At 46.5% G+C, this 26,288-nt stretch overlaps 1 protein-coding gene across 1 annotated transcript in view; it reads right to left on the bottom strand.

The window, feature by feature from the left end:
- Positions 1–26,288, bottom strand: part of LOC125444887 (sulfotransferase 1C2-like) — a 343,341-nt gene that overhangs the window by 289,830 nt on the left and 27,223 nt on the right. The gene's annotated exons all lie outside the window — the stretch shown is intronic.

Below are 26,288 nucleotides of genomic sequence, written 5' to 3'. Positions count from 1 at the left end.
GCCCCTTGATCCACATCTTCTCTCCACCGGAAATGCCGTATGGACCAGAAAGAGGCGGTTACTCTTTTGGAGCGGGATGGTGCAGCAGGAAACTTACCCTGCAAGTGAAAACCAATTTCCAGCATGCCCTTCCAAACAGCAAACAGTGATGGGGAAATATTCTGGGAAGTTGACTACAAAGTCTGGAGAAATATTCTGGGAAAGTCTGAGAAATCTGGGGAAGGTGACCACTAAGGGCTGATAGTGGGTGACTGAATTCCTCCTTGTAATGCAGTTGTTCAGGGGGTCGGAGTCCTGTCTTTGGACAAATGATAAGCTTGCTGGTGAATCACGTAAGTTGCATCAGTGGGCCCAAAATGAATGGGGCATCAAGAGGAAAAGTCATTGATCAAAGAGGCATTTTCCAGCCCTGATAGTTACCCTCCAGTTGTATTACAGACCACTTTGAGTTGTGTATGCACAAGGTAGCAAAAAATGTCATATGCTGTAAGCCACAGCGTTAAGACCACTTCCTATACATTTTGGAAGAGTGGGATACAACTATTTTTTCAATGAATTAGAGATCCACAAATTCTGGAAATAATTAGGATATTTGTTTGCCAACTGTGGTGTCTAAAACCAAGTTAGAACTCTACATTTCTGCTGCTGGTCCAGTAAAGAGTTCCTTTTCCCCACCTTCGCTTTGGGGTCTGGATTTAACTTTTTATTATGTCATGTGCAAATGTTTGTTTCCGCTCTGTTCCAGATTTCTGCCTGCCATCAAATTTCTTCAATCCATACCTTATTCCTTTGTCAATTGGATATCCCAGTCATTGATTGTGTTGACCAGGGGTCCCCAAACTTTTGGGAACAGGGGGGCCAGCTCACTGTCCCTGCATCTCGTTGGAGGGTCGACTAAAAAAACTATGAACAAATTCCTATGCACAAATGATTGTAAAATGTTTGATTTCACCTTTCAGCCTTTCTGTCATGGTCTATTTTTAGAACAGTGACCAAAGTATGTCAAGTACAGGATGGGCTCCAAATATTGTTGGGGAGGCTGTGGAATACCTTCCCTTGGTAAAAAAAAGCAGAACTTTCCCAATGAAGCATTCCATCTAACCCAGGGATCAGGTATCTTCCTGGGTTCTTTCCCTCCCTAGCAGCCAGCGAAAGCAATTAGCCAGCCTGGTTGATGCCAATGGGGAGTGAGGCGTGAACAGAAAGCCTGAGAGCAACACATGGAGTAGCTGAGAGGGAAGGGCGGAGCAGGCATTGCCACATGTAAGGTTTCCAACTCTGGGTCAGAAAATTCATGGAGATTTGGGGGTGCCATCATGTAACTGCAATCAACAGCCGTTGGGGCCGGTTCCTCCTCTCCCTCGAGTCCCCATTGCACATGAATGGAGCCATCACCGCCATGCCTGGCGGGCCGGATAAATGCCTTCAGGGGGCCACATTTGGCCCCCGGGCCGTAGTTTGGGGACCCCTGGTGTTGACAAACACTTGGGAGTTTGCCTTGAGTTTCAATGAGAAAGGCAGATTTTAAACAACTTAAACAACTTAGTGAAAGCATCCCTCTCTTGGCTTCCATGCCACACACACAGAGGTGGGATCCAGCAGGTTCTCACAGGTTCCCGAGAGTAGGTTACTAATTATTTGTGTGTGCCGAGAGGGGGTTACTAATTGGTGATTTTGCCACGTGATTTTTGCCTTAGTTACGCCCCTCCTCCACTCCTCAGCAGTAGCGTGCAGAACTTGAAGCAGTCTAGCAGGAAGTGCAATCGCGTGCATAGGCAGACTGCACCCGGCGCGTATCTTCGCTTTCCCACCTAAGCTGGCTGGCGCCGCCCTTGCCACAGCCTCTGCCCCCAGAATGTCGACTGCGCCGACGTACCTGTGCCACTCGGGCCTAGGCCCCATTGGCGCTACGCCACTGTTTGAATCCCACCACCATGGGAACCTGTTACTAAAATTTTTGGATCCCACCACTGCACACACATATGTAATATGGGGTAACACACACCTAGGCTCATAGATTTTTAAAAAAATAAGGTGATTGCACATGTCTTGTTCATGTTTATATTGTGTTTTCACATGCTAAGAAATAAACAGAGAGCCAGCATGTTAGTAATAGTTAATAACAGCGGTGGACTTTAATTTAGGAGATCCGTGTTTGATTCCTCACTCCTGCACCTGAAGCCTGCTGGGTGACCTTGGGCCAGTCACAGTTCTCTCAGAACTCTCTCAACCATCTCTGATTGTCTTTTGCCTTGAAAACCTTATGGGGCTGCCTAAAGTCAACCAGACACATATGCACATGCGTGAAGTAAAAACATAAATCCAGCGGAAAACATGTGCAGCGCTTTTCCATCATCGCAGAATAACAACGCTCTGTTCCCCCTCATTTATAGGATTCAGAACTGGAGAGAAGGACTTTTAAAGAGCTAAACCCTTGAGGAGAAATGGGGTCCTCGGTGGGTCAGAACAATGCCATCCTTTTCTTGGGAAGAAGGCCTGTGCATTTGAAGAACACAGGTGGATGCAAAACCTTCCCCCCCTGCTAGGTGTAAACTATCTCCCTTCCTCAGCATGACAATGAACCATTGAAATGCTCAGGAGCAGGGAAGTTCCATGGTTTCATACCAGAAGAGGAGGAGGAACTGCCATTCTCGAATGAAAGGTTGGGGGAGGGGGCAACTTTATTCTATCTAACACAAGTTGTAATGCGTCAGAGCTCACTTCATCAGATACACTGAAGTAAACGTCCCTTCGATATTTTTATATTCACAACAAAAAGTCCTGGACAGAGAAGAGAGGAAGATCCACGGAAAATACTCATCAATGTATTGTCGAAGGCTTTCACCACCGGATTCAACTGGTTGTTGTGGGTTTTCTGGGCTGTGTGGCCGTGGTCTGGTAGATCTTGTTCCTGACGTTTCGCCTGCATTTGTGGCTGGCATCTTCTGTGAGGAGTGTCTAGTATAAGTGTGTAACAGACTTCTCTCTGTGATAAACCTCTGAAGATGCCAGCCACAGATGCAGGCGAAACGTTAGGAACAAGATCTACGAGGCCACGGCCACACAGCCCGGAAAACCCACAACAACCAAAATACTCATCATTTTTCTCAGAGTGGATTGGGGCTGGCCCCAAGGTAGGCAAAGTAGGGTAAAGGTAAACTGGAAAGAGGCTCTGTTCCTTTAACAGGTGCCTGTCAGGCAGAAAACCAACAGGTGAGACTTTATCCTGGCAGGCAGGGGAAGGGGAAGCTTCCCCTGTTGATTGCCTGCGGACTGAGGAATCTGTTGTCCAAAAAAGAGCAGAAATGTGGTTTACAGCTTTGGGGACAAAGAATTTTTTTTCCTTGGTGACCTGTGCATGTTGTTAGTTAACATAAAGAATTCTTAATTAATGCATGAATGTTGCAGTGGAATCCTGTTAAATTAAACTTTTCTAAACTGGTTGAAAATCCCGTGAAGGGTCACCTTGGGTCAGTTGGGACTTGACAGCACTTAATTTGTTTTTATTTTAGAAGGTTTAACTCTTAGCCCTGCACGGTTAGTTAATTAATGGCTTAGATCTACGTTCATTTGCATATGGCAGAAATAGTCCTGCCACACGAAAAAAAGAAAAAAAAAAAAAACCCTACATTTAAAGGTTTTGCTTTTTTGTTTTCAACTTTTGTTGCAGCAGGAATTAGTCTTAGGAGGTATTCTGTATTTTCTTCTAAGCCAAGGGGAATCTCTTGATTTAACACTTGCCAAATGTTTTTATCGTTTAAACTTTACAAAGGGATGGGGTTATCTTTTTTTAGCTTGATTCAAAGCGTTATTAATGGACTCGGCATTGCAGCCCTAAATATTTCAGAGCATCGGTGAGTCATTGTGGTACAGTAGTTAAGAGTGCTGGACTGGGATCTCTGCCATGGAAACTTACTGGGAGGTTTTGGGCCGATCAGTCTTTCAATGTAATCTACTTCACAGGGTCGTCGTGAAGATAACAAGAAGGAGAACAGAACACTGTTGCAAGTTACTTTGGATCAGGGGTCTTCAGTCTAAGGCCCTTCCAGAGGCCTGAGTGGATCTGCCAATTCCCCATGAGCCCCTGCCAGCATGGGCCAAGTGGTAGAGGCTCATGGGAATTCAGGTAGTCCATGAACATCTGGAGGGCCATAGTTTGAAGACCCCTGCTTTGGATTCTCATTGAGGAGGGAGTCACACAGGTGTCAAACTCGCAGCCCTCCAGATGTTATGGACTACAGTTCCCATCATCCCCGGCCAGCATCATGCTGGCCAGGGATGATGGGAACTGTAGTCCATAACATCTGGAGGGCTGCGAGTTTGACACCCGTGGAGTAGGGTATAAATGATCAAAATGAATGAAATGACCTGACCTGGATGGCCAGGGAGAACCTGGTCTCATCAGATCTCAGAAGCTAAGCAGGGTTGACCTAGGTTAGTACTTGACTGGGAGACCACCAAGGACATTCAGGGCTGCTACACAGACCCTGTGGTGTCACCATAAATGGCACTTTACGTACAGAGACACACAAATAAATGAAGTAGACCTGTGTCTGTGGCACTTCGCATAAATAACAAAAAAGAACTCTGCCCCAAGGAATTTGCAATTTAAATAGGCAGAAGGGAGACTCGGTGGGGAGGAGCACAGAAGAAAAAATAAGATCAAGATTTAAAGGGTGGGGTTTACAGACTGATACAATTCCAGCTTGCATAGAACTCAGTAGCACTGAATGAAACATGCGCCAAAAAGAGTGTAGCCCTCAGGCACTCTTATCAGGAAGTGAAACCCACTCAGTGGAACTTATTTCAACACTGACCTGTTGCCAGGAGATTGTATTTAGTTCAATAGTTCAATAGATGACACTATATGGGCCCAGCCAGGAGACTGTATATAGGGCTGGAGTCTGGACCCATATAGTGTCAAATATTGTACTATGTAATGGCTTCCCTCCTGGATTTCTCGCCTAGGAACCACTTGTACGTGTGTGTAAAATGCACTGCTACCTATGGTGACCCCATACAGTTTTCAAAGCAAGAGGTGGACAGATTTGCCCTTGTCTGCATCCGTGAGAAATATAGAAATCCCATTTTAATCTATAGAGTTGGACTTTCTGATATTCTAAAGCTGTCTTGTTCATGAAACACTTCTGATCCAACCATACGTGAAGACGTAGCTAGTTTCCTGCAAGTAGCAATAGAGCTTCAATCTATAGGACTTGTTACTACAGTTGCCATATTTTTACTGATTCCAGGACTGATTTGATGGGTTTATTTCCTTTTCCCCCCTTTTGAATAATATTGTATTTTGGACTTTTATCACTTAATTTTAAACTACGCAATCCTACTTTTGTGATCTGTGTGTTGTTGATACTTTTGTGATGCCAATAAAGGCTATGGCAGTGGTGGTGAACCTATGGCACGGGAGCCAGAGGTGGCACTCAGAGCCAGGGGCGTAACGAGGCAGCCCTGGGCAAACTGTAGCCCTGGGCAAAACCTGAGTTGGATGCCCCCCCCCCCCATGGGCGGCCACTCCACCATTACCACATTTTTTACCAGGACATTGGTGCCTGCAGGGGGTGCATTTTTAGACATATCAGCACCAATATTTCAGCATATCATCAGAAGACTGTCTTTATGCTACTCCCCAAGTTTGGTGAAGTTTGGTTCAAGGAGTCCAAAGTTATGGACTCCCAAAGGGGGTGCCCCTATCCCCATTGTTTCCAATGGGAGCTAATAGGAGATGGGGGCTACAGTTTTGAGGGTTCATAACTTTGCCCCCCCTGAACCAAACTGCACCAAACCTGGGGGGTGCCATCATCTCCAGATGATACCCTGAAATTTTATCCTAGAAATTTGCCCAAGAATCTTTGTTCTGAATTGAGTTTTCTGCATTGCTGTCAATGGGGGTTGCAGGCTGCGGGGGGGGGGGGATTTCTGAAGGCACAGTCTCAAAACTTTCAGGGTCTCATCAGGAGACTGCCCTAATGATACCCCCCAATGTGGTGCAGTTTGGTTCAGGGGGGCCAAAGTTATGGACCCTCAAAACTGTACCCCCCATCTCCTATTAGCTCCCATTGGAAACAATGGGGGATAGGGGCACCCCCTTTGGGAGTCCATAACTTTGGACTCCCTGAACCAAACCCCTCACCAAAACTCTGGGGGGGGGGGGAGCATAAGGACAGTCTCCTGATGATACATTCTGAAAATATGGTGCCCGCTAATGGCCTAAAACTGCGCCCCTGCAGGCCAAAAAAATGGAAAACCACTAAAATACCCCAAAATCTAACCCAGCATTTTGATGCCCCCTGCTGGCAGATGCCTCTGCAGCTGCCCACCTTGCCCAATGGGCATTACGCCAGTGCTCAGAGCCCTCTCTGTGGGCACACACAGAGTCACCCCCCACACACACACATCCAGGCTGGCCTGGGCCACTGGGCTCGATTATTAGCATTAAACCTAAGACCTCACCTCCTTGGGGAAGCAGTGTAGGTAACCCTGTTAAGCACTGTTAAACCCCACTGATTTTCATGCAAAGAAGAAAAGTGCGATCCTTTACCTGGGAGTAAGCTTGGTTGCTGGAAATGGAGCTTGCTTCTGAGTAAACCCTCCTAGGGTCATGATTCACCCATTGGAAGAGTTGCATGGTTGCTTCAAAGCAAAGCCACCGACTACCACCAAGCTTACTCCTGAGTAACACATGCCTCGAGGAGCCAACCCTTTTTTTTTTTTCTAAACTAAAACCTCAGTATTCAGGTTAAATTGCTGTGTTGGCACTTTGTGATAAATAAATGGGTTTTGGGTTGCAATTTGGGCACTTGGTCTCGAAAAGGTTCGCCATCACTGGGCTATGGAATGGAATGGACCCTCATTTTCACCGTGTGCACTGGACTGTGTCTAGTTGGCTCTAGTTAGGAGTGCCATGGGGGTGCAGGAGGAAGGAGCACCGCTTCATGGCCTGCTCTTGAGGAGTCAAAGGGGCAGAAATCAGTGGGAGAAAATGGTTTATTACCCCGTGGAAGCTCTTCATTACACAGTAGCTTGTTACGGTAATTGCAGCTGCTAAAAGGGTCACTTCAAAAGCAGACAACTTTGTTCTTTCCCCGGGGGATCTAGTGCCTTCCTTTGGGGCCAGGGACACAGAATCTGCAAAACAAACATTGTCAGAGAGTGCTTTAAATGTTAACCGTTTTATCCCTCTGCAAAGCGAAAACAAAAGAGCCACACATAAAGACAATGTGTACCTATATTCACGTGACAAACACAAAAATCCAAAAGCGGGTATCAAAATATCTGGCAAACCGTAGACCCCATCGGTGCTCAAAAGGTAATCGGGTTGCAGTGGTAGGAGGTTAAGAGCTTCGTGTATCTAATCTTGAGGAACCTGGTTTGATTCCCAGCTCTGTCAGCCTCTGAAGCAATGTGAGGCTTATCTGGGAATTCAGATTAGCCTGTGCACTCCCACCTGCGCCAGCTGGGTGGACCTTAGGCTAAGGTTACAGCTTCCTCGAGCTCTCTCAGCTCCCACCTCCACTTACAGGGTGTTTGTTGTGAGGGGAAGGGCAGGAGATTTCATTGTAAGCCCTGCATGCCTCCTGCAGGAGAGAAAGGGGGGATATAAATCCAAACTCTTCAAAACGAACTGCCTTGTGGTATCTGGAAGACTTCACAAAATGTTTCAGTGTAAACTTTGTGGACAAAAGGATGTGCTCTCACAATGGCTCATGTTGAAATAAAATTGTTAAACCAAAAGCAGAAATGGGGAATGGGGAGAGAGGTCTTAATACAAAAACAAGCAAGCAAGAAACTATTAAGATCTCTGCAAAGTGTAAACAGAATAACCACCAGAGGTGGGATCCAGCAGGTTCTCACCAGTTCCCGAGAGTGGGTTACTAATTGCCTAGGCATGCCGAGAGGGTTACTACTTTTCCATCTCTGCGCACTCGCCTCCGAATGACATACTGCTCCTTTGAATGTGAAGGTTCCATATAGCATTTGTGACTAATAATGTAACTCCCTGAACTGGGTTAATCCCTTTCAGGTACTGCAATTCATTGATTATGAGCCTTTCGTACCTTTTATTTTACCAGTCTCTATTGAAGAACCTGTGTGTTTCACCATTGCTGTGTTCAGATTTGTGAGTTGGGGCATTTTCTATAATGTGATGATGATTTAGAAATGACCTGGTGCAAATCAAAATGCGGTGGAATTGTGGCTGCTTAGCATGGGGGGGGGGGGGGCATCCAACTCAGGTTTTGCCCAGGGAGCTCAGGGTTTGCACCCTAGATGCACGCCTCTCCCCCCTTTGCTGAGGGGGGGCTGGCGAGGGAACTTATTACTAAAATTTTTGGATCCCACCACTGATAACCACACATAAAAATATCACATGTGATAACCACACATAAAAATATCACAATATACCCCATCAACACTTCAAAAATGTCATCAGCAGCTAAATAATAACCATGTCACATATGGTGTGTGACAGTATCAAAAACATCACTTAAACAAGACTACTAGACCAGGAACAACAGCTGCTTCTAGCATCAGCAAACAGATCATGCTTCCCTCTATGCCAATATAGTACCCATACATTGGCAGCTGGCATACTACATTGACCTATTACTGGAGCCAACACAGAGATGGGCCCTAACCTGCACCAGATGCAATGTGTTTCCATCGGCAATAGAGGAGGGGCGATTACTTTCTATCCCACCCAATGAAAGATTTTGTCCCTATCGTCTGAACTGAGTAGAAACCTTAAATCCAGAGGTGGGATCCAGCAGGTTTTCACAGGTTCCCGAGAGTAGGTTACTAATTATTTGTAGGTGTGCCGCAGAGGGGGGTTACTAATGGAGTGATTTTTTGCCATGTGATTTTTTGCGCTTAGTTACTCTCCTCTCAGCAGTAGTCGCCAGAACTTGAAGCAGTCTAGCAGGAGGTGCACCAGTGTGTGGCAGCCTGCGCCTCGTTGCATTCGCTTCCCGCCTAAGGATCGGGCACAGCGGCTGCATCCTTGCCACAGCCCCGCCCAGCAATGCCTCTGCCTCGAATGCTCCAACATGCCCGTCACATGTCTCCGCCCCAGCCCCATTGGCGCTACACCACAGTTTGAATCCCACCACAATGGGAACCTGTTACTAAATTTTTTGGATCCCACCACTGCTTAAATCACATGATTTTCTTCTGTCCTAAGTACTCAAATATCAGGTACTTATCACCACAATCCATGTACCATAAAGCACTAACTTGTCCAGCTGACTTGCAAATGAACTTCCTTCTCAACGAAAAAAAGCAAGAAACAGAGGAGACACTGGAAAAGCTGTAGCTGGAATTTCTACTGCAAGTGATTGCTGCGCGGAACCAAGGAAAATAGGAAGGAACATGACCTGCTTATATTACGCACTGCATTATTTTATTTTATTTTTTTACTCTGTATGCCTAATAAAGGTTATTGAACTTGAAAACACACATTTTAAGGATACAAAAACCTGAGGATTGCGTAACTTGTATTAAGACAAGCTTCCAAGTACAGCTCATTTTGGAAAATGCTCTTCTTCGGGTTCTTTTCAACCTTCCCATTAATTAGAGACAAGCAAAGCACCCATAAATCTTGGCTTAATATTTAGAAGAAGAAGAAGAGTTTGGATTTATATCCCCCCTTTCTCTCCTGCAGGAGACACAAAGGGGCTTACAATCTCCTTGCCCTTCCCCCCTCACAACAAACACCCTGTGAGGTAGGTGGGGCTGAGAGAGCTCCGAGAAGCTGTGACTAGCCCAAGGTCACCCAGCTGGCGTGTGTGGGAGTGCACAGGCTAATCTGAATTCTCCAGATAAGCGCCTCCACAGTTTCAGCGGCAGAGCGGGGAATCAAACCCGCTTCCTCCAGATTAGATACACGAGCTCTTAACCTCCTACGCCACTGCTGCTCTAGTTGAACATCCACTTACAAATGTGCTTTTCGGGCTTCAGATCACCAGTTTCCCAATAGCATCACAAATGTCCTTTCAAGTCAGCCTCAGCCACAGGTGGAACCAGTGTGGTACCATGGTTAGAGGTACAACCAGGGACCCCTGCTGTGACATCTCTACCATGCCATTAAATGTGCTGGGCGATTTAGGGTTGTTTGCTTTTGCTCAGCTTGACCCACCTCACAGGGCTGTTGTGAGGACAAAAGGTGGGAGGAGAGGGAACCTTGCACATTGTCTTGATCTTCCTAGAAAGAATGATTGGTTAAAAATTAAATAACTGCAGTTTAGCATGGATACTTTCCCTCACCTTTCCCCCCTCCTCTGGTCTAAAATTCCACAGAGGTAGTTGCGTCAGTCAGTAGCAGCAAAACCAGAAATGTAATGGTGGTTTAAAAACCAAACAATTTTGATAACCCTTTGTCCATAAAAACTTTTTATTAGTCTCGAAGTAGTCTTGTGTAAATTTCCTGTCTACATATATTTGGTAGCTTTGTCGAAAGAGTTGCTTTTGTGACCTTGGAGTCTATAAAGAGTTTTACTGCTTGTTGTACTCCTTTGGGACATTTTATTTATGTTGAAAGCATGTTGAATGTTGTGACTGAAAGGTAAATAGTTACGTCGCTTGAGGGTTGGTACCGACTTCCCTTCTCCTGAGGAAAGCAACATACATAGTTGGCTTGTGGTTTTGGACAGATCAGTTCCATTTTTGGGGATTTTTTTTCATGATTTACCTTAGCACAGGGGTGGGCAATTATTTTTTCCATGGGGCTGCATAAGAAACAGAAAATATTGTGGAGGGCTGGCCAGCAGCAGGGGGCGTAGGCTTTTGAAAGCTCCTCCGCAGGGCCGGGCAGCCAAGGCAACTGGCTTCTCTGTGGCTTTGGGGCACCTCGCTCCCCCAGCATGGCAGGGGGGGGGTTGTGTCAGACATCCGGGCGTGGCGGATGTGGCCCGCGGGCCATATAATGCCCAGGTCTGCCTTAGCAGGTTCCCGTCACCAAAGAAGATGATGTTGAGAACAGCAGAAAGAAGTTTAGTTAATGACGACTATGTGACTAAAGAGAGATCAGAGTTCATTGCTATTCACAATTCTGCATTAGATCAACACACACCCACACACCCACACACCCACCCACCCACCCACACACACACACACACACACACACACTCATTATTGCTAGTTTTCTTTCAAGTATTTACACTTCACTTTCTCTATGGAAACATGCTCCAGATGGTTTACAGTATTCATAAAAACCACAACAAAAGTGCCAGCAACATAAAAAATTGATCCAAGTCAACCAATCAACAACATCGATTAAAACAGACAATGATTATTGATCTTATAATTTCCCAGTTATCCTTCTTATTACCATCTCCTTTCTGCATGACTTTTCTCTGTGTAGGTCCCATGATCCACAGAAGAACCTTTTTGGGAGGTCAAAGGGGATCCATCCATCCTTTTTCAGAAGCAAAGAAGATGGTTAAATTGAATGCCAAATATCAGTCGTAAAGGAAACAACCATAAAATCATCAACACAGTACAATGAAAAACCACGCATAGATCGACCAGCACAAAATGGACTGATATTTTAATGTCAGACTAAGTTGCTGAAGACACAGGAGATCAGTTTTTTTAGGTGCAGGAGTACAAGACAGCTTGCTAAACATACAAGTGTTTTTCTTAAAGTAACACAAAACAAGATTGCCTTTGACCTCAGTTCGTGGTCGTCAGTCTCAGACTGAATGAATAGATCCCTCTGAATCTTTATCCTTATTACAAAGACATTTCATAAGAGGCAGAAGTAGTTTGTCATTGCCCTCAAAATATGCGCGCACACATAATTCTGTCTGGGCCAAAAAACGGTTCTACAAATGACTGACATGATTTCAATTACCTTCAAGGAAAAATTGGCTGTGGTGGGAACCAGTTGGTTAGCTCCTGTGACGTCACCACCCGTCTCTCCGGAATAGTTTTGGAACTGTTTTAGAAAGTTCAAACTGGTCTCTTCTCGCTGTGGATTTAAACTATTGTTGTATAGCAGTTAACAGGGTACAATGTGTATCTCCATTAAAAAGCTTCCCGTGTTGATTTCGACATGACAGTGTGTGTGTATGTAATAAGGTGCCATCACATCATAGTTGACTTGCGGAGAGCATGTAGGATTTTCAAGATGATTTGTCATTTCCTGTCTCTCTTTAGCAATTTCGGATTCCTTGGGTAGTTTCCCATCTAAATACTAACAAGGACTGACCCTGCTTGGCAGGTCTGATGAGATCTGATGAGTCTGAGCCTATAGATCGGTACCAGATGCTAAAGGCAGAAAAGTAGGGCATGCTAGATCTGTATCTGATTACCATAGTTACTTTCTAATGTGTATATGAGCCTCTTTAACAAAAAACATCAGCAGCCATTGTAAAGTTATGCAGGAAACAGATTGCTGGGCTAGACAGAACTTGTCTTGATCTTAAGCCAAATATGCTGTGTTTTAAGGTCCACTGGAGTGATTGTTTCCGCAACCGCGCCCCCCCCCCCCCAAACCAGGAGTGGCAGCCCGCACCTGTTCTTGTTATGTATGGAGACGGTCTCAGTTTTGTTCTCACTTTGTGAAGACCCTATCCTTCTACTGTGTTTGATGAAGGAAGTTTTGACTCCCAAAAGCTTACATCCTGAAGGATTTGTTGGTCTCTAACGTGCTACCGATCTCCAGTCGAATTGTTCACGGAGATTGAGTCTTCCCTCTGCTAGAAATTCCTTTTCTCTTCGTTTCTTTCCCTCCCACCCCCAACCCCGTGCCTTTACAAGTTTCTGAGCAAATCTTGTGGCACCCCAGTCCTCCCAGCTGAGCAGAGAGGAAATTTCCCTGGGCTATTTTGGAATAAGAACTGGAGGTGAATCATCTGCAAATGAGTCAGATCTGAGTTTCGAGGAACGAAGAGAAATCCATGTCATGTTTTCAGAACAGTCATGCTACATAAATGTGTGGCATCATGTGAAAGTAGATATCCCGAGAGTGTGTATCCCATCAGTGTGTATCCCAATTGGTTGTGTCACCCTGCTCAAAGGAGAGCCATAATGCTCGCCAGGTTTAATGTTATGCCTTCTGCCTTGTTACATGGCAGATTTAATAAGCAAGAAAAGGCTAAACGATTATGTCCATGTAACGATGGCTCAGTTGAATCTCTGGCCCACCAATTACTACACAGATTCAAGGAAATCAGATCCAAGTATGCGAATCTTACTCCTTTACATTTACCCAATCTCCCCAATTTAATTAGATTACACTACTTGTTGGACAATCCTGATCCTTCGCTCTGTATGATAGTGGTAGACTTTCTCCTGGAAATTACTAAACCACCAGTAGATTTCCCTTCGACCTAACATTTATTTCCTGTATTGTATATGCTTTTTAATTCGTTTTTTTTTAAATTATTGTTGTACTGTTGTCTATGCCAATAAAGGCTTGCTAAATATGGTTGTGTCAGAAAGACTGAGAATTGGGGCTCTAAGATGCTTGAAAAAGGTAAAGGTCAATGCGAGCAGTGGGTCATTTCTGACCCACGGACTGATGTCACATCACAATGTTTACTAGGCAGACTTTGTTTATGGGGTGGTTGCCTGTCTCAGTCATCTGCACTTTACCCCCAGCAAGCTGGATACTCATTTTATTGACCTCGGAAGGAATGAAGGCTGAGTCAACCTTGAGCTGGCTACAGTTCGAGATTTCGATGAAGAGATGCCCTAGGCCAGGGGTAGGGAACCTGCGGCTCTCCAGATGTTCAGGAACTACAATTCCCATCAGCCCCTACCAGCATGGCCAATTGGCCATGCTGACAGAGGCTGATGGGAATTGTAGTTCCTGAACATCTGGAGAGCCGCAGGTTTCCTACCCCTGCCCTAGGCTATTCCACTTGTGAGGCCGCTCCCAATCCCCCACCCTCACAACAAGCGGTAGATGGAGGAGTGTTTTAAACAAAACTGAGTACAGCTGAAGAGGATGATGGGGGTGTGTGTGTGTTTTAAATTCCGCAATTCACAATTCCTCCTGTAACGGACCTCATATGTTAATGTTAAATACTGTACTGTTGGGGGGAAAAATGCACAAATGTTAAAATTAACACTGTGAAAAACTTTTGCCGTAACCAAGCTTTGTAAACATTTTGTGGAATAAGCAGGAATTTGTCAAAAATATTATACTCCTTGGCTAGAGGTTCCCTAGATTTTGAGGCCCTAGGTGCTGAAGCCACAGGTTCCATGCAGAGGTGGGATCCAGCAGGTTCTCACCAGTTCCCGAGAGTGGGTTACTAATTATTTGTGTGTGCCGAGAGGGGGTTACTAATTGGGTCTGCTTTTCCATTAGAAATTTCATTAGGTTTCAATTCCACCACCATGGGAACCTGCTACTAAAATTTTAGGATCCCACCACTGCTGCTATGCCTATAGGTAAATCCGGCACCGGCTGGCTACTTGAATCTGACTTCCACCTGGGTCAAACTCAGGTTGTGAGCAGAACTCTTGACTGCAGTTTACCACTCGGTGCCATTGGGGTTCCTAAGTTGCATGGAGGTTGCTTAGAATTAGAAACATCCCTGCCCCAAGACAAGGTAAGGCAGCAAACTTTCAGATTTTGAGGAACTGTTAAGCACTCTGGGAAATTCTCCAATGCTGTCCCTCTTGAAACTGACTGGGTCTTGTGTGACAGAGTTGACAGTGGTGGCTTGGGAAATTTCTGGGGTTTAGGAAATGGTGCCTAGGAAGAGGGTACGAATGTGGTGCTGTAGATCATGTCCTTTGAAGCTGCATTTTTTCTCCAGAGGAACTGATCTTATCCAGGAATTACGCCTGATCTTCAGATTACAGAGATAGAATCATAGAATCATAGCATTGGAAGAGACAACAAGGGCCATCAAGTCCAAACCCCTGCCATGCAGGAACTGCATATATATATATATATACACACAGATGTATGTATGCACATACACGTATCGCTAGCTATAAATAGCAGAAGGCAGAGGAGTTATTACAAAGAGGTCAAAGGATTTATTTACCCATAATATTGGTGCGCTGAGTTATATTGCAGAGCAGAACTGAAAGCAAGTATTAAACCAATGAGTCATTGATCGACTCAGAATGGGTGTGGCCACGCTCCACTGTTGATGAATCAGAATGGGTGTGGCCACGCTCCACTGTTGATGAATTAATGACGTAAGATGTATGCGATCCCGAAGGATGAACAGCTGTTAGCCAGCCCAAGCCTTTATTGCGTCCAAGTTTGATCATATGAATTCTGACAGATTAGAGGATACAACAGTCCCGTGAAGTTTGCCTCAGGATAAATCAAATGCATATGCTATGAGTGTGTGTGTGCTGTAATTATGGCTGAGATAGGGAAATAGATACAATTGAATCTATTCCATTTTGGCTTGGATCTAGACCAGTGGTTCCACAGGTTCCAAGATTTCCACTGGCAGCCTAAGATGCTCCCCACCTTTAAATCCTGCTCCTGGGGATATCTGGGTACATTCTGCACACCACAAATAAGATGTCCTGAGGACGCAAAAAAAACCCTGCTTCTTTGGGAGGAACCAGGTTAAGAGCAGGTGCACTCTAATCTGGAGAACAGGGTTTGATTCCCCGCTGTGCCACTTGAGTTGTGGAGGCTTATCTGGAGAATCAGATTAGCTTGTGCACACCAACAAATGCCAGCTGGGTGACCTTGGGGTAGTCACTGTTCTTTGGAGCTCTTAGCCCCACCCACCTTGGGTGTTTGTTGTGGCGGGGAGGGAAGGGAAAGGAGGTTGTAAGCCCCTTTGAGTCTTCTTACAGGAAAGGAGGATATAAAGCCAAACTCTTCCTCTTCTTCACACAGCTTTTTCTCATTTCCAAGACATCCACTGCCCTGCCCTGGCTGGGCAGAATGTAGAGCTCACGAGGGATCTTATTTTTCCTGCCTGACCCTTAAGCTCTCTATTCAGTTTCACCCTCTGCCTGTGCCCAACATTTTGTGCGCTGCTGAAGGGATTCTCCCTGCCTCCAATCCTGGGTGCCTTTTCAGCCTGAAAAGTACATAGATCTACTCGGCTCCTCCTGCCAATTTCAGCAATATATAGTTTTCCTTTTTTGTGTGTGTGTGAGGAGCTTCTTAGAAAATACACAGATATGAGAATCTGAGCCACTAGGTCACAGTGGTGGCGAACCTTTGGCACTCCAGATGTTATGAACTACATCTTCTATCAAGTTTCTTGTTATTCTAGATAGCAGCGGACTACAATTCCCAATTGGCCATGCTGGCAGGGGCTGATGGGAATTGTAGTCCATAACATCTGGAGTGCCAAAGGTTCGCCACTACGGCACTAGGAGGACTCCCGTTAAAAAGCATTGGGACTGTGGAGGGTTCAAATATGGCTGCCACAGTGGGCGGGACCATTCATAAGCGCATTCGTTCGCAAAACACCGAGAAGCTTCACAAAAGAAGTCCACAAATACGGCAGGAGCTTCCAAGCGAACTGTCTTCCTATAATGCGACAGCTGTTTCCAAATGCGTGCTCCTCGTGGGTACAAACGTGGTACCCCCTGAGATCTTCAGAAGTCACTCCTGCCCAGTGAAGTGGAGGAAAGCCAAGACTGACTCTGCCTTGGAAGATATAATTTCCTGGAAAGACACAGCTGGGTTCCAGTATGATAGTGAACACCACACCGGGGATGGCTGATATTTGCCATTCTGAAAAGAAAGGGTAGAACAAGAAGAAGAAGAAGAGTTTGGATTTATATCCCCCCTTTCTCTCCTGCAGGAGACTCAAAGGGGCTCACAATCTCCTTGCCCTTCCCCCCTCACAACAAACACCCTGTGAGGTAGGTGGGGCTGAGAGAGCTCTGAAGAACTGTGACTAGCTCAAGGTCACCCAGCTGGCGTGTTTGGGAGTGCACAGGCTAATCTGAATTCTCCAGATAAGCCTCCACAGCTCAGGCGGCAGAGCTGGGAATCAAACCCGGTTCCTCCAGATTAGATACACGAGCTCTTAACCTCTGCTGCTCAAGAACAAGATAGAATGATAGACACAGAGATAAGCCACTCAGAGCTCTGCTGGGCTGCTAGTGGTGATGTAATCCATTTCCCCCCCTTTTTTTTCCTTCCACAGGTTCATGTGGAGCGCCTGACTCATTTGGAGAATATCTCCTGTGGAGCGGGAAAAGGATGTCTGGTAACAATGAGATCCAATGGACTGCAATGGGAACTCACAGTGCCGGTGACCAAACACTTGTTCCTGAGTGTATCAAGAGTCTCTCCTAAGCCCTCATTTGCACGTCCTTCTTCTCATTCCACAGATTGCAGCCTCAAACGGGTCCCCAGTCTCCTGCCAGAGGCCAAATTACCCTGCAATGCTTTTAATGAAACCCAATTTCCTTCCTCAACATAAAGCAGCATCTGGGAAGCTGCAGTTTGGAGTGGGAACGGAATGTGGCCGTGGAGGGTGAGGTGGCACTTCGTTCTTTACCAGCTTGCCAGTTTCCAGCTCATGCTTTTCTACTTCTTTGCTTTTCTACTTCTTTGCTTTTCTACTTGCTTTTCTACTTCTTTGCACAGGCTCCAGATGTGCTAGAGGGCAGGAGATTTGTGGGTGGATCGTGGGGAGGGCAGGGTTCAGAATGGGGAGTGACCTTAGTGGGATATACTCCGTAGAGTGCACCCCCCCCACCTGCCAGAGTAGCTGTTTTCTCGAGGGGAACTATTTTCTGATGTTGTTTCTGGTGGGTTTTCTGGGCTGTGTGGCCATGGTCTGGTGGATCTTGTTCCTAAAGTTTCACCTGCATCTGTGGCTGGCATCTTCAGAAGTGTACAGACTTCCCTCTGTGATACACCTCTGAAGATGCCAGCCACAGATGCAGGCGAAACGTTAGGAACAAGATCCACCAGACCACGGTCACACAGCCCGGAAAACTCACCAGAACCAGTTGAATCTGGCTGTGAAAGCCTTTGACAATATTATCTGAAGATCAGTTGTTATTCTGGGAGAACTGCAGGTTTCACCTGGAGGTTAGCAACCACAGCTTTTGACAGTTGTTTTTAAATGTCTTGGACTGGAAAATAGTCAGCGGGGAAAAAGTTTCCTGCACCCTCTGCTGCTTCATTCACAAATGCTTCCGTCACCTGAGGTTTTTTAAATTCGAGGTGGGGGCCTGCATAATTTACTGCAAGCACTTGTTTCTACCGGACAGTTCCTCCAGATCTCTGTGTGTGTGCACGCTGTATGTGGTATTAGCTGAAGAACTCATCTTTCAGGAAGATCCGAGTGAGTTTGTGTGCCTCCGTTTTTACGCTGAACCTTGTTATCGGGCGATCTTGTTCCTGTAATTGTTTGTACTCTGGCTGCGTTCCTGCAAACAGAACAGAACTCGGTGTATTTGGCTAGCGGCGCTGATAGGACGTTGGTGCCCCTGGCGCGGATCGGGGAGGATAGTGGATCGAAAGGGCTCGTGAGCCAGTTGCGCTGGGCCAAACTTCAGTGGGACCAGCAGCCCGGCATTGGTTGCTTGGGTCAGACCTGGCCGTTTGGTGACAATTCTACAACTAAGCGTGCCGATTTCCAGGTGGGACCTGGAATCTCTTGGAATTACAAATGGTCTTCAGACAACACTGATCAGTTCCTCTGGGGAAAATACCAGCTTTGTAGGGTAGAATCTATGGCATTATACTCTGCTGAGGTCTATCCCTCCCCAAATTTTTCTTGGTCACAGGCCCTGTGCCTGAAATGCCTAATGGGTAAGCCTCATTGAATAAAATGGGACCGGCTTAGGATTGCTCCGTATGCTTGCTTAGTATGCAGCCTTGCGTTTGGTGCCCTCATAGGACTCCTCTTATATTCAAGACGTATTTGTGACTGTGACGGGGATAGCGCTGCAGCCCCCATCCCCGCCCCCCGCGCTCTTCCTGCAGAGTGTGTAAACGCATTCCACAGAGGTAGCTGCATTCCTCTGCTACGGAAAATGCAAAAAGTGTTGCGACACCTTGCAAAAATGAACGTTTATTGGGGTCTAAGCTGTGACAGAAAGGTTATTATCATGTTAGACCACTGAGCCTCGATATGTCACCTGGAAACATGTAGAAAATCTGTAGGTCGGCAGTTCCAAGTTTTGACAAAGTTATTTTGTGTAGATTGCTTTCCTGGTCGCTAGTAGGCCGTATTACTGTTTTCTGTCCACAGCTGTGGTCTGCTTTTAAAACTGGCTCTGCTTTGAAGAAGAAGAAGAAAAAGAGTTTGGATTTATATCCCCCCTTTCTCTCCTGTAGGAGACTCAAAGGGGCTGACAATCTCCTTGCCCTTCCCCCCTCACAACAAACACCCTGTGAGGTAGGTGGGGCTGAGAGAGCTCCGAGAAGCTGTGACTAGCCCAAGGTCACCCAGCTGGCATGTGTGGGAGTGTACAGGCTAATCTGAATTCCCCAGATAAGCCTCCACAGCTCAGGCGGCAGAGCTGGGAATCAAACCCGGTTCCTCCAGATTAGATACACGAGCTCTTAACCTCCTACGCCACTGCTGCTTCTTTGAGAACTTAAAGAGCACCCCCCCCCCGCCCCATCATTCACAATTAAACAGCAATGCTCTTCCTGGCATAGCTATGCAATGAAAAGTTTCACAGTGACTTTGGTATTTCTGGATACTAAAGAAGAAGAAGAGTTGGATTTATATCCCCCCTTTCTGTCCTGTAAGGAGACTCGGAGGGGTTTACAAACCCCTTTCCCTTCCCCCCTTGCACCAAACACCCTGTGAGGTAGGTGGGGCTGAGAGAGCTCCAAAGAACTGTGACTAGCCCAAGGTCACCCAGCTGGCATGTGTTGGAGTGCACAAGCTAACCTAGTTCACCAGATGAGCCTCCACAGCTCAAGTGGCAGAACGGGGAATCAAACCCGGTTCTCCAGATTAGAGTGCACCTGCTCTTAACCATTACACCACACTGGCTCTCTCAGAGGCAGTGACTAAGGGGACACCTTACCCCCAGGTTGTAGTCGGTGACACGTCTTTATTTAGAGTTCCTATTTTCAATGTTTGTTGTTGAAGCAATGCGGAGAGGTGCTGAACATGGGGCAGCGGGGCAGGAATCTTGCTGTGCTGGCCACGCACCATTTTTGTCCTGTCTTTCCCCTTCTTGGGGTGTGGCACAGCTGCTCAGGACAGTGAGCGCAATCCATGGAGCTCGTTGTCTTTCCTGATAGATGGGCGGAAAGTTTTGTGTGGGAATACCCTGCTCAGCCATCCAAACCAGCCTGAGCCAGCCAGGTTAGGGCTCACGGAGGTATACTGACTCTCAATATATTTTTTGACAGAGTGACTGCAGCTGGTAAACAATCATACAGGCAATCTGTTGATCTTTCTCAAGCGTGCATTGATGTAAATTAATATGTTGTGAACACGACTGCATGGTGTGACTTACACCTTGCCCTCTCACACGCAGGTGAGCCTTTTTGAATGGTTGATAATGGGCTGTTGTACAATTATGTTTATCTAGCACAGGGTTAGGGAACCTGCGGCTCGAGAGCCGCATGCGGCTCTTCTGCCCTTGCACTGCGACTCCATGAGCCGAGCCGCTGGCCCCATCCTTGCCCGCCCTGCAGGCAGCAGGGTGGGCGCACCAACTGCCCGCGGCTGGCTGGGCCGCACCGCGGGTTTCCCCTCTCGCCTGCCCCATTGGAGCGGGGCGGGGCTTTCCCGGCGCTGGCCTCATCCTTGGCCGCTGGCCTCATCCTTGCCTGCCCTGCAGGCAGCAGGGCGGACGCATCCATGCGCTTCTCAGAATGAGTGGAGTAAAAGGTAAAAAACCCCAATATATACAGTGTTATCTTTATTTTAAATGTCAAAAATTATTTGCGGCTCCAAGTGTTTTCTTTTCCCGTGGAAAACGGGTCCAAATGGCTCTTTGAGTGTTAAAGGTTCCCTACCCCTGATCTAGCACATATTTACCAACACACACCTTATCTAGCACATATTTACAACAAACACAACACCTTTTTAGCCCCTGGGGTTGGCAAACTGTTATAATCGAACAGCAAAACTTTGTCAAAACTCAGAGCGAATGTCCAACTAGGAGCCAGTATAAGAAAGTCCATTGGCGTAAGTGAAACCATCCCTCACGGCGATACTGATAACTGACGTATTGATGAATCATCCGTAACATTCCGGCTTGTGGCAAGCCCTTCATTGGGAAGTATGACCTCACAGCAATAATACACAATAATACACATGACCTTTCAATAATAATAAATGATAAGAAGAAGAAGAAGAGTTTGGATTTATATCCCCCCTTTCTCTCCTGCAGGAGACTCAAAGGGGCTGACAATCTCCTTGCCCTTCCCCCCTCACAACAAACACCCTGTGAGGTGGGTGGGGCTGAGAGAGCTCCAAGAAGCTGTGACTAGCCCAAGGTCACCCAGCTGGCGTGTGTGGGAGTGCACAGGCTAATCTGAATTCCCCAGATAAGCCTCCACAGCTCAGGCGGCAGAGCGGGGAATCAAACTCGGTTCCTCCAGGTGAGATACATGAGCTCTTAACCTCCTACGCCACTGCTGCTCCTAGCATATAAGAATACTAGCATAAGAATACATGCTAGTACCCTAGACAGTTATTTCAATATACCTGTAAAGGTTTGCATTTGAATGACAGACAGCTCTTCACTGTTATTTCAGCACACCAACTGTTAACAATAGGTGTATCAGGTTTTCTGAATTCTTAGCTTCCAATTTTTAAAAAAATGTTATTGACTTAACACTATGTTTATGCACTTTGGTTCTCAATGAGAAAAGCAGACTCTAAATCCAAAAAACAAATAGATAAATAAAAGCTCTCCAGTGGGAAAGGAAATGGCAGCCGGGGGGTGGGGTGGGGGGCTGAGGTAAAGAAAATGGTGCCCATGTTTGCACAATTTGCAAAGCTGCACACCTTTCTGTCCACTAGGCATCCAAATGGGTGTTGACTGTCAGCTTTGGAAAAGCTGGGAGAACGCAGAAGCACGATGAAGAGACGCCATCATGTGGATGTTTTTGAAAACAGCACTGCTGTAAAGAAACCAAGGCAGAACAAAACATCCCTAGAAGAAGAATTTGGATTTATACTCTGTCTTTCTCCCCTGTAAGGTGTCTCAAAACGGCTGACAAACTCCTTCCCTTCCACTCCCTGCAACAGATACTGTGTGAGATAGGAGGGGCTGAGAGAGTTCTTGAGAAAATAAATCCCGTTCACTAGATAAGAGTTTGCTGCTCGTATGGAAGATCACACACTCCCAAGGGCCATCAAGTCCAACCCCCTGCCATGCAGGAACACACAATCAAAGCACTCCTGACAGATGGCCATCCAGCCTCTCTTTAAAAACCTCCAAAGAAGGAGACTCCACCACACTCTGAGGAAGTGTATTCCTCTGTCGAACAGCCCTTACTGTTAGGAAGGCTTCCTGGTGTTTAAATGGAATCTCTTTTCCTTCACCTTGAACTCATTACTCCTGGTCCTAGTCTCTGGAGCAACAGAAAACAAGCTTGCTCCTTCACCAATATGACGTCCCTTCAAACATCTAAACATGGCTATCTTGTCACCTCTTAATTTTCACTTCAGCAGACTAAACATACCCTGCTCCCTAAGTCTCCCTAAGAGTGGAGAAACCTGGTTCTTCAGACTAGAGTCCACTGCTCTTAACCCAGTGATGGCGAACCTTTTCGAGACCGAGTGCCCAAATTGCAACCCAAAACCCACTTATTTATCGCAAAGTGCCAACACGGCAATTTAACCTGAATTTTAGTTTTCGTTTAGAAAAAACAGTTGGCTCCAAGGCATGCATTACTCAGGAGTAAGCTTGGTGGTAGTTGGTGGCTTTGCTTTGAAGCAACCCTGCAACTCTTCCAACGGGTGAATCACAACCCTAGGAGGGTTTACTCAGAAGCAAGCCCCATTGCCAGCAACCAAGCCTATTCCCAGGTAAAGGATTCCATGAAAACCAGTGGGGTTTAACAGCGCTTAACAGGGTTACCTGCACTGCAGCCTGAAACTGAGGGCCGTTTCTGCATGGCCTTCGGTAAATTGCATCGGCGTATATAACGCCGGCGCACACACACACACACCGGGGACGTTAGGTCTGACGGTCCCGGTAGGGGCAGGGAAGATGGGCGCTGGCGCTTCGCCGTTGCCTGAACGGCGATACCTTCCCTGTGACCTTCAGGCTCATTGCCCAGGCCAGGGGACATGCCCCCCCTGCCCTGCGTGACAGCTCTGGAGTCTGGGGCGGGGAAGTGATGTCCCCAGGCCTGGGCGACGCGCCGGAAGGTTGCAGAGAAGGTATGTTGTTCGGGAAAGGGGGGGATGGCGCCTTCCAGCCGCTGCCGTTCGCACAGCTGTTTCCAGAAAACCTCGCTCGGGGAGCAAGGTTGGGAAACAGCGGCCTTGCGCTGCTGGGGGGGGAGCGAGGGCGGCGCTGCTGCGATGCAGCTGCGCCCTCCATGCAAACAGCTCCCTAGGGACAGCGTTTTTGCCGTCCCTAGGGCGCTGTTATTGGCCCGTGCGGAAAGGGCCTAGGTCTTAGGTTTAATGCTAACAATCGAGCCTAGGCCAGCCTAGATGTGTGTGTGTGGGGGGAACTCTGTTTGTGCGTGCCCACAGAGAGGGCTCTGAGTGCCACCTCTGGCACCCGTGCCATAGGTTCGCCACCACTGTCTTAACCACTGCATCCTGCCTTTGGTTTGCATGTCAACTTTCCTGTGCTTTCTAAATGCCATTTCGGTCTAGAATTCTCACAAAGCAAGGTAAATGTATGCCTGTACAAGATTAAGCGTGTATGCAGTGTTAAGACTACAATCCCCACAAAGCAATGGCAAATGGAACTTGCTGAACTTTCTCAATAAGCCGTGTTGCTGGAGTGGGGGAAAGCAGAAATAAAAACTGAATTCCCTATCAGTTCTGACACATTGCTGTTCCTCCCCCAACTTTTCTTCAAAGAATTTGAAGGCTGCTATCACAGTCTCAGCCACTTCTTCTCTGCCCAGATATGGCCAAAGCCTCCAGGTTTTCCGGCGACAATCTCACACATTCCAAACCCCTGACGAACAGATCGGCACAAGAAGAGCCAAGGTGACGCGCTAATTGGAAATGACACACATTAAGAGCACTGTGGTGGTGAATTTAGTCTAAGTAATTAGCCTGCATGATTTTCATAATGCTCGCATTGAGATTTCTCATGTTCTCTGTATGGGATGGTGTTGGCATAGCAGCCTGAGGTCTGAAACACGCCAATGAAAATAGACGAGAAACAATTTGCCGCTGAATTCTGAACAAGCTACTGAATTCTGATCTGACTAAAGGTGCTGAGCTGTGTTTAAGGGCAGTCCCCTGTAAAAAAGAAACATCAAGTCTCTAGTACGCCCTATCTGTCAAAGATCCTTCAACATTTCGCAGGTGAGAACAGGATCAAGTCTTTTGTGGCATTGCACGTATTCTTGGCTGTTTAAGTGTCATACATTGGAAGCCTATTTAGCATACATTTAATTTGATTTTTAATGTGACGTGTTTTTAATGTTAGATATTTGGCACTGTGCAATAAAGGTCAGGTTTTATTTCCCTTCCGTTTGTTAAAAACAGGTCATGCCTGTGACATCTGCAATCACATTTTAAAAATTACAGCCAGAATCTCCTAACCCTGTTGGACAGCGCTACAGGCTGGCCTCTCCCACCTCTACAATAGCTTTCTTTTAAAAGCCGAGATGGTATTTCTTGGGTTAAAGCATGCTAGAAGAAACTAATTCATTAGGTTTCTTTGCATGCTCATACGATAGACTTTCAACAGCTATGTAATCAAATCAAATGGCTGGCTCAGGCTGGTTTGGGTGACTAAGCAGGGTTGGCCCTGGTTACTATTTGGATGAAGTCAGGGCCACACCAGCAGTAGCAAGCAGAAGAACCAAGGTACTGACTGCTGAATGAATCATGTTAGTTCCTGAAAGGATTTATTCAGCACCTTGATTCTTTCCTTCTGCTTAGTGTTTGAGAGGGAGATCAAGGATTGCTACACAGAGGCAGGCAATGGCAAAGTACCTCTGAACATCTCTTGCCTTGATACGTTGGCTGCAACTGCACAGCACTTTCCACCCTACCTCTGTGTGCCAAGCTAGGGACAGACCGCAGTAGATGAGTATTACTAGATTCATAAACATCTGACTGACCACTCATGGTGGCCCTGGTCTGGATTCAGTAATGGTAGTCCTACTTCATTCATGTTGATTGACATTCTCCATATTCACATCTGTGAAGTGCTTTTAGGGTTTGGCCAGGCCACAGCTTCTTATGACGCTAAGAACTGTACGCTTGTGTAAAATATTAAAGAATGAGCATATGTGCATGAAATAAGGTTGGACATTTCTGGAGATTTTGGTGGTGGAGTCTGAGGATCTCAGCAGGGTTTAATGACATTGTCCATGCTCCCAAGCAGCCATTTTCTTCCGGGGAATAGACACAAATTATCAGTTGTAATTCCAGGAGATGTCCAGGCCACACCTGGAAGATGGCAATCCTAGTTGTCACCAATGGCCCGGACCAGCTCAAGTTACATCCTGTCTTCCCTTTGGAATAGAAGGCACCAACATATTCCACAAGGTTGGCCTAAGCCACAGTAAAAAGAAGAGCTGATTCTGTTAAAATCCTCATGTAAAAACTACATTTCCCAGGGGGCACCTGTAAAGGAAATTTTTTTAAAATTAGCACGTTCTTTAATCTTAAATCCCACCCAATTACAAAAAACAAACTGGGCTAATAAAACTGCAGGTTCTTGCATGATGGGAAAATAAATTCCTCACCCATTTCCCCCTCCTGCAACACTGTGGAGGATTTATTTAAAATTAACATTTCCCATTGGGCCCTGCGGCGAAATCCCTCTAGGAATAACTTCCATTGCTGGAGCTTCCATTTCTCCTCCAAGCGCGTAATTCTTCCTGGAAGTTGTAGTCTTCCTGGCCAGAAGTGCCCGTTACCACTATGAGGCTAAGAAAGCACCTGAACCACATTTCCCATAATCCCTCCAAAACCACGGGAATCAACGCGAATAACATCCGCCTCTTTCGTTTTTAGAGGGAGGAAATCTCGCGAGGTTTACTCCTCCCCTCGGTATTCCGCCCTCTCCGACTGTAATTCGGGAGCGCGCGGGGGCTGACGGGAGGAGAGTTAACCCTTCACTTTCCTTATCATCTAACTCTTTCACTCGTGGCGTCACATTGTGTGCTTCCATACGTGAGAAAGAGAGAAGAAAGGAGAGAAATGGAGGGGGAAAAAATAAAGGAGCAGCTCGCCTCAGACACC

Source organism: Sphaerodactylus townsendi, linkage group LG15 (assembly GCF_021028975.2).
Source record: "Sphaerodactylus townsendi isolate TG3544 linkage group LG15, MPM_Stown_v2.3, whole genome shotgun sequence".
NCBI classification, from domain to species: domain Eukaryota; kingdom Metazoa; phylum Chordata; class Lepidosauria; order Squamata; family Sphaerodactylidae; genus Sphaerodactylus; species Sphaerodactylus townsendi.
This window is presented reverse-complemented; position numbering and strand designations above follow the sequence as displayed.